At 32.5% G+C, this 11,149-nt stretch overlaps 1 pseudogene; it reads right to left on the bottom strand.

Moving 5' to 3' along the window:
* Positions 1 to 8,137: 8,137 nt before the first annotated feature.
* On the bottom strand, positions 8,138 to 9,748 carry LOC114756417 (geraniol 8-hydroxylase-like; annotated as a pseudogene).
* Between the last annotated feature and the right edge of the window lie 1,401 nt (positions 9,749 to 11,149).

Raw genomic sequence — 11,149 nt, 5'->3', positions numbered from 1 at the left:
TTGACAGTGTATCTTTTGATATTGAGTAGATTAGATTATTCTCTTATGTCTGGTTTGATGTTTGATTATGGTCTATCGATGAAATAATGGTAATTGCTTGTTAGCATTATCTTGAAGATTTTCGGCTACTCTATTCTTATTCTGATATATGATTCCTCTGAATATAATCAGCTCCATAATTCTTCTAGGCTATGAAGGCAAGGTTTATCACTCTTAGGACGATTACCGTCCTTATCACACATCTCATCTGTTGCCAACCTTTTCTCACTCTCCGTTTTTCATTCTTTATAACAGAGCAATTTATGAAAATGATTTCTACCTCAAAAACCTTCTATTCTAGATCTGTTTTCTACCCTAAATTGTGATTGACCTTTGGTTAATTTCATCAAGAGACTCATAAGCTCCTTTGAGATTGACCTTTGGTTAAGCACCGTTTCTGCATTAATTTGAGTTTTAAATTTGGTTTAAAGCGACATTAGACCTATCATCGACAAGGGTGGCTTAAGTTTATGCTTTAAATAAGTTGTAAAATAGTAAAATCACCAACATCTCAAAATCCCATTTTGGACATAAGTATTGATTTTGTAATCATTTTTTTCAATTTTAAAATTTTGAAAGGTACTTTTGTCAAATTTTCCCTTTCATTAATTTAGTACCTGTCAGCTTTTCTTTCACTTATGCCTTGTTTGTTTCTGTTTTTTGTTATGTTTTTAAAATAGTTTTATAATTTTTTAAAATAGGTTTTGAAAAAATAAAAATAAAAATTAAGTGTTCACATAATTAATCTAGAAATTGCAGTTTGCAAAGAAACATAAATGTTATTAAAAAAAAACTAGTTTGGAATAATCATTTTTAAAATTAACTTGGCAAACTGATAGAATGTGAGAGATAAATTGGAAAATGCAATAATGATGGATGAAGGGAAAAAAGACTGAGAAATGACGTAGATGAGTGCTAGAGACAAAATAAAGAGCATGGCCATAAGTGAAAAGGAGAAGTAGAAAAAAATAACAAAACAAAACAAGCAAATAGAAAACAATAAAACATATAAAAGTTATTTTGATTTTTTTTTTTTTAAATTTTAAATTTTTTATTTTACAAAAATACTTCATTTTTTAATTAACAACTTAACAAGTTTTTTTTTAAAAAAAAATTGTTTTCAAAACAATTTAAGAAATAGGCCCTTAGTCTCTCGAGTTTTTTTCTTTTTCACCTTAGTTACCGGATCGGCTCTCTTCCATGCAAGTATTAACGTACATCTTGTATATAAGTGAAAATTTTGGGATGTCAAAATAATTTCTGAATATAAAATATATTTATAAATAATCCATATGTTGCTTCGAAAATATTAAATAGTTATTTATGAAAGGAAACATTTCATTACCAGATACACATTGAAGTGGGAGTCCTTCCATCAAAAGGCAGTGGGCTGTGAACTTGTGATGTGCTAAGTAAATCACGGCACCCGGCGTCAAATAATTTAATTCCATGCAAACGAACTAACAAAACAGACCTCTTGTCGCTCGAGGCAGCTTTCACAAAAATTGGGTATTGAAAGATAAAGTGGACCCCACATTATTTTTGTCCGCAAGAACTTCGATTCCATCTACATCGATCCTTCTTTTTTTGGTAGGTCATTGTCAAGGCAGAGAAGAGAATAATGTACATGAATAATTCAATTCTTAATTTGTATGCAGAATTCCAAGATGAGGAAACTAATCTCAGGATATCGATTGGGGTTTATAGGCTTTAGCTTGCAACTCATGTTGATAAGTAGGAAGAAAAAGTTGGCCAATAATGTTCTGGGCCTATATTTATAATAATGTATATGTTGCTTCGAAAATATTAAATACTCCTCCGGTCCTTATTATAAGACCCCATTTGACTTTTTATTTGGTCCTAATTATAAGACCCCAATCCATTTTGTCTCTTATATTTATGCATTTTTTTCCAAGATAATCCTTCTAATAATAATAGTGTTAGTCAATATACTTAATTAACAAGGATATTTTAGGAATGACAACACTTATTTATTATAAATAACCAACTTAACTTACTTCCTTAATCTCTTCAAATAAGTCAATTGGGTCTTATAATTAGGACCGGAGGAGTAGTTGTTTATGAAAGGAAACATGTCATTACCAGATAAACATTGAAGTGGGAGTCCTTCCATCAAAAGGCACAGTAGGCCGTGAACTTGTGATGTGCTAAATAAATCACGGCACCCGGCGTCAAATAATTTAATTCCATGCAAACGAATTAACAAAACCGGCCTCGTGTCGCTCGAGGCAGCTTTAACAAAATTGGTTATTGAAAGATAAAGTAGATCCCACATTATTTTTGTCCACAAGAACTTCGATTCCATCTACATCGATCCTTCTTTTATTGGTAGGTCATTGTCAAGGCAGAGAAGACAATAATGTAAATGACTAATTCAATTTTTAATTTGTATGCAGAATTCCAAGATGAGAAAACTAATCTCAAGATATCGATTGGGGTTTATAGCCTTTTAGATTGTAACCCATGATGATAAGTAGGAAGAAAAAGTTGGCCAATCTTCTGGGCCCGTGTTAAATCCGCATCAAAGATTCAAAATTATTTTGGAGCTTATATTGAATATGATAGAGACAAGTCATTATTTTTGTACAGAGGTACGTGGGTAAAATTGTAAAAAAAAAAAATCTATAGGCTTCGAAATCAATAGCACTTTTGTCAAGCAGGTAGATTATCTTTGTTTAAGCTGATAACAAATTCGACCAAATTTATATCTAATTTATTATTATGGCTTACCTAAGCACACTTGCGTCTTTCTATTGATATGAAAATAGCAAAACTTCTTTCTGAGGAGTACAAGAAAGTAGGAAGACGATTTGTACTCTTTTTTTTTTTTTTGCCGACAGGAAGATGATGTCCTTATTGCCATTGGAATTATGTGGTTGTAAAGACATTGGAGGTTTTTCAAGTGAAGCCAAAATAGTTGTCCCAATAATCATGGGCTGAGGAGAAATACGCAATCAAGGCTATTATTGTTGATGGCAGATTGGGATTCTCTGTATGATCATCTATTTTTTTCATATATTTTTTATTTTAATATATGTTAAATTTAGCATAAAGATATTATTGCGTTGCTTTTAAAAATATTAACTTTATCATCTATAAAATTACTATTTAAGAACTTTGAATTTAGACCATTAATTATATTTGGACAAGTTAGGTCATTCTCATTACACTACTATAAAAATGTAAATATTTGATGATTACCTTTTACCATAATTGACGGGATAGCCATTAAATATAGAGGTGTCGTAGATGGTTATAACAAATATTTAACGGTTAATATCACTGTATAAATGATGATAGATGTCGGTTGAACAATACCTTCATATTTGTTTGACTATTCGAGTTGCTACATAAAGAATCAGAATACCAAATATGCTTCTTAAGTGGATTCAATACTATGAGCATCCAATGGCCCTTGCTTAAGTGCAATAATCACAATGAGAACAAATAATAATAAATGTACAAAATAATTAATTTAGTATATTCACTATTGGATGTAATATGTAACATCTCAAAATTTGAAACCCTAGTAATGGGAATGTAAGGAATGAGACATGATTGATAAGCATAAGGTGTGAATAAAATATGAAAACCCAAAATGGGACGAAACCGACTTTATCGCGTCTCTAGGGGCAAAACGATAATTTTGAGAAAAGTTCTCAAAAATTCCCTTAAAATAGGGGGAAAAAATAGAATTAGGGGTTTTTGAGTCACATATGATTTTTTGAGAGTGAAAATGGCCCAAAATAAATTTTGGTGAACATTCCCAAAAAAAATAGTTATTTTGGGAAAATAGGGAAAAATAAAGGGTAATTTAAGGGGGTATAATTATTTTAATTACCTAAGGGCTCCAAACATTCAAGGAAAAATATGGATACACTCCCTAGGAATATATATGAATTTATAAAATTCTTTCCAAGCATTGAAAATGCAGAAAATAATTTATGGAGAATTTACTTCCGAATTCCTATTGGTAAAGACCTGATTTTGGAGAAAATGTGAAATAAATATCTAGAGGTCTTAAAAAATTCTCAAAACTTTCAGATCAAAATTTTGGAATAAATATGGAATTATCATGAAAAGAAATGAAATTTTTGAAGCCCCTAGCTATTTTTCCTAATAGGAGGCATGAAATCGGGTATTATGTGACAAAATAAATTTTTAAATTATCCTAGCCAATTCCATTACTTCCTCACCAATTTTTCTCATTTATTTCCCTTCTAAATAAGCCCAAAACCGTGCTCCCCAGCCCAAGAAACATCTGGAACAATTGGGTGAAAAAATCTCAACCATTGGATCAACTTTCTTGAAATTAAGTCAAAGCATGTGTGGCTAGGATTGCCCCCTCATTTTAGCCGACTTATGCCCTTAATTTTGGGACAGAAATAGCTGCCTAAGGGCAGGTTTTTGGACAGCAAATGAGGTCTATAAATACCCCCATAATTCACTCAAAATTCAGACAAAAATTGACAAAAGAGGGCAGGTTCTGCACAACTATTTTCTTGGCTTCCAAATACCTTTCAAACCACTTCCAATCCAAGGCTAATCATCAATCTTTAATCCAAGACTCCTTAAGGTATGTTTAGGCTTTAATTTGATGCATTTTCAATGGCCAAATCATGACTAAAATTGAGGGAGAAGTGCTGTTCCATTTCTATTTTGCTGGAATTTTAGGAGAGGATAGTAATTTGAGTTATGAGCTTGCGTTGTTGTGTTTGGTGCTGTTTTGGAATGGATTATGGAAAGGAAACCTCTTGGGGTGCAAGAACATTGTTTTGGCCAAACCAAGAACTCAAGGATGGGATTTGATTCCATGTATTTTAATGGTTCCAATGGATTTGAAATGTGATTTTGTGTAGGTTTGTGCCATGAAAGTATGTTTTAATTCATTGGGATTAAATGTGGAAATTTAGGAACCTAAGGGAGGTGTTCGGCGATTTTGAATTCATGGACTTAAGATTGAATTTTGATGGTTTTGATGCTTCCATTGAATTCCTTGGGTGTTTTTGTGTAGGGATATGTGGAGGAATTGAATTTGAAAGCATTAAAAATCAAAGGTGGAAATTTTGATATCTTCCCTTGTACAATTCATTTCTGTTTTGACCAGAACTTAAGGAAGGGATTAGATTTTGTAAAATCTGATTTGATATTTGAATTCTACATGAAAAATCATGTAGGAATGGCCAAGGAAGTTTCTTGAAACAAAGGGAAAACAATTAGGCCAAAAATCCAAAGAAAGGGGGTTTAATGTTTAAGTAATGTGTAATGTGGTTGAATAATTGTTGAATGATTGGCATTGGTATTGGTTTGATAGGTAACTCACCAAATCCTCAAGAGAACATATTGAACTTAAAGGAAATCAAGAACCAAGTGTCAAAAGGTAGCATTGAATTACATTTTGATTGCTTTCTTGCTTACATTGATGTGTTAATGTGTATATGTGCAAAGTGTGCCATGATGTGACTAAGCTTTGCTGCAAATGTGGATTGCAATGTCTGAATTATGTTGCCTTGGCATTATGTCCTCTGAATATGTGTATGATAGCTTACTTTCTATGGCATAAAAGCATGAACACATAAGTAAGATAAATGTATAAAAGCATTGTGCGTGGTGTTTGCATGAATGTATGATAATTGTGATTCTTTGCTATTGGGATTTCTTTGAAATCTCACTCTTATGTTTAACACCACCTAGGAGGGAGTTCAAGCAAGGGCAAAGACAAGGAAGTAGTTCCGGAGACTAAGTGAATATTTACTACACCCTAGAATGACTTTTGGAACTTGTTATGGAATGTTACAAATTATGTAATGTTTGTTGGATAATAACTCCTAGTAGGAGCCAAACATGTATGTTTATGTTTAAACATGTGAACTTATATTAGAATGTATATTTAAGCATGTGTTAAGGCCCATATGATTAAGGATGTGTAAAAAGTTAAGAAAAGATAAAACCAAGTATGATTAGGGGATGAACTTTCCCTAAAAATGACCAAATTTGGGACATATGAAATAAATAGCAAATGTTTGAATCTGGATTTGAAATTTGACAGACTTATAGGACATAATTTTAGCTTTAAATCAAGTGGTAGATCATTAAATTTGGAATTTTGTGGAAAGAGTTATGCTCTTCCAAAGTTATGCAAAAATACTGAAAATTCTAAAATTTATCAAATGAACAGTACATAATTGCGTGGAAATTGCTATTGATCTGTGAGAAATTGATACCTATGAATATTTTTCCTATGTAGATATTTCATAAGCTTCTCGTGAGACTTGGAACCACTCCATTTCAATTTTTTTACATTTAGTTATGATTTTTTAAGGTTGACTTGATTTTTAGGGGTTACGTGATTGGTAACCAAAATCAAAAATTTTAAATCTTGGTTTTTACCTACTTTGAGCATCGTGTAATGATTCTGAATGGTTTCAAATAACGTATAATGGGGTTTAAAATGAAGGTGTGACATAATGCGCCAAGAAGAGTGTCCTTGTAACATCCCAAACTTTGAATTAATATTAGGCCTTGACATATAAGGCTACAAATTGAGTAATCATGAGTGGTCTTTGATAGTATAATTATGTTGAAATATGGCTTAGAAATCTAAAAATAATGACTAAAAGTGCTATGATGGAATTTGGGAAAGAAAACTTACTACGATTAAGTAAAATTAATAAATAGATATTTAGAAGTCTTTCTTCTTTGTCATACTATTATTTTCTTAAAGAATCTTGGGAGTTTGGATTTTTCAAGGCTTATTTTTGCATTGGAAAGTAAACTTCTCAAGCTTTCTAACAAATCCTAATTTATAATTTTTAGAGACTTGCACAATTAATTATGAATGTTTGAAGTCAGACAGCATTCATTGTATTTTTTGCCACAGCGAAGGGCCTAGAAACTAATGTTAAATGTGATTTTTAACCTAAAAGCATATTAAAAAAGGTGGAGTTCATAGGTGGCTTGGTTTTGCTCTATTAGAATTTGATCTTAAGGCTTTAGGATGAAGTTCTAACAACTCCGAACCTCTTGATAAGTAAGATTGACAACTAATTATCCCTCTCTACTCCTTTTAATATACTTTCCTCTTGAAATCCCTAAGATCTAAGTGGCTAGGCTATAAATAAATTATAACTGATGATTCTAAGGACATAATCTAATAATTTAAAAATAATCTAAGCTAAAGAAATTTAGGAATCAAATCTAAATCACAATATATCTATTCTTACTCCAAACATTAGGAAAGCTATACAATCTAGAATTCTGAGTAATAATTCGAAAACCTTTGAGGTAGTTATAGGTTTTGGGTATTAGAGCAGCTAAATAGTTATTTATTCTTCAAAAAAGACTAAAAGGATCCAATAAAAAAAACATATAAAAATTATAAGTATAAAGCATAATAACTATAATTGAGAAGACTAGAGGTCCAGGTTAAAAAAGACTAAAAGGATCCAATAAAAAAAAACACATGACAAGAACTTAACTAGAATGAGATAAATTATAAGGATATGATGGTGAGAAGAATGCCGCCACTAACTTCCCTCTTTGCTTCTTCTCCACTTAATTTCTCTATTATTGGGTTGACTTTTAATGATTGAGATTTTTTTTTGATAAGTCAGGAACATAATGGTTGAGATTTAAAACTGAGTAAAAATATTATTATAATCTTAAGTATAATAAAAATTTACTATTTTGAACTACTTATATCAAATTTTAATAGTATAAATTTATGCCTACTTTTTATGATTTAAATTTTAATATTTTAATAACATTCTTATGGAGTAAAAGTTAGTTGACATATTACTCTCCCAGTATAGTATGATACATATTAGTTCCCCCCCCCCCCAAATTTATGATAAAATTTCAATTAGAAAACGGAATTTAAAATTTCAAGATAATGGGCCACTGTACGGTGTTAATTATTTTTAAATAAGCAAAAGGTCTGATCCTTGTCACAAAACTATCAACTTCTTTCTGTTGTGAGATTAATCTGCAAAGGATAGAATCAATACATTCCAAATAACATCAGATTCAATTACTTATTCATTTTAATGAACATCAAATGCATTATATACTGCACCAATTAAGTTCTAAGCCTAGTAGGCACAGCTTGAAGAGGCTGAGACTTCTTCAAAGTCAACCCAAACTTGTCACTCATGTCCATCTCTTTCGGCTTCAAATCATCCTCAAGAACCCAATCAAAGTTATTCAAAAGAGTCACCAACATGAAGTGCACCGACCTATTCGCTAATGGCAATCCAGGACAAATCCCTCTTCCAGCTCCGAACGGAATGAACTCAAAATCTCGACCTTTGAAATCCACCTTATGATGATCATGACCCTCCAAAAACCTTTCTGGTTCAAACGAATCTGGCTCCTTCCAAACTCTCGAGTCTCGTCCCATGGCCCACACGTTCACAAGTATCTGTGAATTTTTGGGCACTACAAACCCACCGACCTGCACGTCGTTATCTGACTTGCGTGGTATTAGAAATGGAACTGGGGGGTGCAAGCGAAGCGTCTCCTTCACCACTGCGTTTAAATATGGTAACTCTGAGATTCTTGAAGCTCTTGTTTTGTTTTTACCAGTTTTTCTGGGTTGTGCATTAGTTCTGCCATTGCCCATTCCACTGTGCTTGAAGTAGTGTCGATCCCAGCAGCAAATAAATCCTATAGAACATATTAATTTGAGGTTCAGTTCATAGTTTCAGGTCTTATATTAAAAGGAAATAAAATGAAGTTTACCGAAGATTAAGCAAGTTTGTAAAGAGAGAAAGAAATGCAGAAAGCCAAATTACAACTTATACCAGAAGCAAGTGAAGCACTTCTTCGCGAGTCAACTGAGAATCTATCAGGAGATTTAGGAATGAATCCATCACATCATTGGTGATCTCAGATTCCGCTTTTGAGCTTCTCAAACGCAGTTTCTCCTCCACAACACCATCAAAAAACTTAAGCAACTTCCCAAAATAATAATCCATTTTAGCTCGTACACCCTGCGGATCAAGTCCACGAAACATGGGAAAATAATCCGCAGTATTGGGCCTCCCAGCTTCCTCCATTATACCCCATATAGTGTCCTTAAACTCCTGAGCCTTATTAGAACTATAATAAGCCAAATCCATAGAGAAGAAAGTGTTAGATATAGAGTTAAGAGTTGTAGTAAAAGCAGCCTCACCAATATCCACTGCTTCCCCTTTCTTGCATCGTCCTTCAACAAAATCCAGAAGCTCTTGCACCTTCTTTTGACGAAGAGACTGAGTTGAGTCTAGCCGCTTAGGTGAAAAGAGGTCAGTGGAGCAAGCTCTTCTGAGAGATCTCCATTTAGCAGAAGCAGATATCCACACTACTGAAACTCTGCCGTGGCCGAGAGAAGCAGAGTCTGGGACCGTTCTGCTAGAGAAGACTAAGTCATTAGTGTGAAGAACTTCTTTGGCCATTGCAACAATGGAGATGACTATTGTGGTTATGGTTCCGAGCTTGAGGGTCATGATGGGTCCATAGCGTTTAGAGAGATTAGTCAGAGATTGATGAGGGTTGTTCCCAAGATCTAAGATTTTCCTATTACTGGTAACGGGGAAGGCCCAGGAGGAAGGTGTTTCGAAGATATGGGGACTTTGTTAGAGATGAATATGTGAAGGAATGCCAAGAGAAATGGAAACAGAAGACACAGTAGTACTGTGAAGAAGTCCATGGCTGTGAGTTTTGTGGCTTGAGCACATTTCAGGCGCATTATATATAACCACATTGACGACTCGGATTTGTTTTCTTTATTTTTGCAATGTTGCTTTGTTTTATTATCTCCCGCATGCGGTGACAGAAAGATTTTCAGTTTTTTCTTTTTGGGAAAATTGCATTAAGATCCTACCTGAAAGGATTAAATACAAAAAAATCCTTTAAAATTATCAAATTAATCTGAATTCTTAAGAGACCTCATTGCAATAGTTCTACTTGTTCAATTACTAAATTGTCCCTTTTTTTTGTCTTTTCTAAATATACATTGACAACTGAAAGGACAATCGTTAACAATTTAAGGTTGCAATGATTAATAATTTTCGCAGCAGGTATGAACAACATATATTTACAGTGCATCACAGAGATTTAATGCATAGGTTGTTAATACCTATCTTGATAGTTGTTAATCATTACACCTTATTTTGTTAACGACTGCCCTTTCAGTTGCTGATACATACTTAAAAAAAAAAAAAGATGAGAGCAATTTAGTAATTAAACAAGTGGAATCTATTGCAGTAAGGTCCCAGAGATTTCAAATTAATTTGATGATTTTAAGTGACTTTCTCATATTTAATTCTCTCAAGTGGGATGCAATTTTTCTTTTTGTTTTTTTTTTAAATATTACAACCATTCAAATTTGGATTATTGGCGTGTTTGTATTTGTATTTTATTGATGCGTGCAACGTAACTAGTTATGATTTAATTTATGGTAAAAATAAAAAGTAGTTATGATACAATTAAAGGTGATTGATGTGAGAAAGGCTTGCATAGTTCCCACCTCTAATATTATACTCCTGGCAATGTGTAGAAAGGAGACATTTTTTTGTTATATTTATAGGGCAGTAAGAAAAAAATTTTATATGGATGTACAATTTTACTCTCCATTTATTATTGTATTGACTTTGTTTATATGAGGTATGATACCTATTAAATAGGGAAAAAGTTGAAAAGTTATTGGATTTTAAACAAGAGTTAATGAAATTTAAGGTTTTTCTTAGTTTGTGTAAAATATATTTGAAGTAACTTATAAATAGGACGAGAGGAGTATAACTTTTTTTGGCCGGTTAGACACCCACATTAGCTTTATGTGGACCACTTTTAGGAATACTTCTTGGCTTTCTAATATTGTACTCTTTAATGTGTATTGTTATTTTTTCATACAATTTATCGTTATTTTCTCATTTGATTTTTTGAATATGGGTAAAATTAAAATATAAAAATTAATTATTTAATCCTTATAGTTTCACCCTGTTTGTAACACAGTCCTCTTAGTTGAACTTATTGCGACTCAATCCTTTTAGTTTTTTATGTGTAATAACTCAGTCCTTGCCGTTAGTAACTCATGGTAGATCGTGCTGAT

The sequence above is a fragment of the Neltuma alba genome, unplaced genomic scaffold (assembly GCF_004799145.2).
Source record: "Neltuma alba isolate B1F8T4 unplaced genomic scaffold, ASM479914v2 tig00010401_pilon, whole genome shotgun sequence".
NCBI lineage: Eukaryota > Viridiplantae > Streptophyta > Magnoliopsida > Fabales > Fabaceae > Neltuma > Neltuma alba.
The sequence above is the reverse complement of the archived record's forward strand: the minus strand, read 5'-3'. Positions and strand labels throughout refer to the sequence as shown.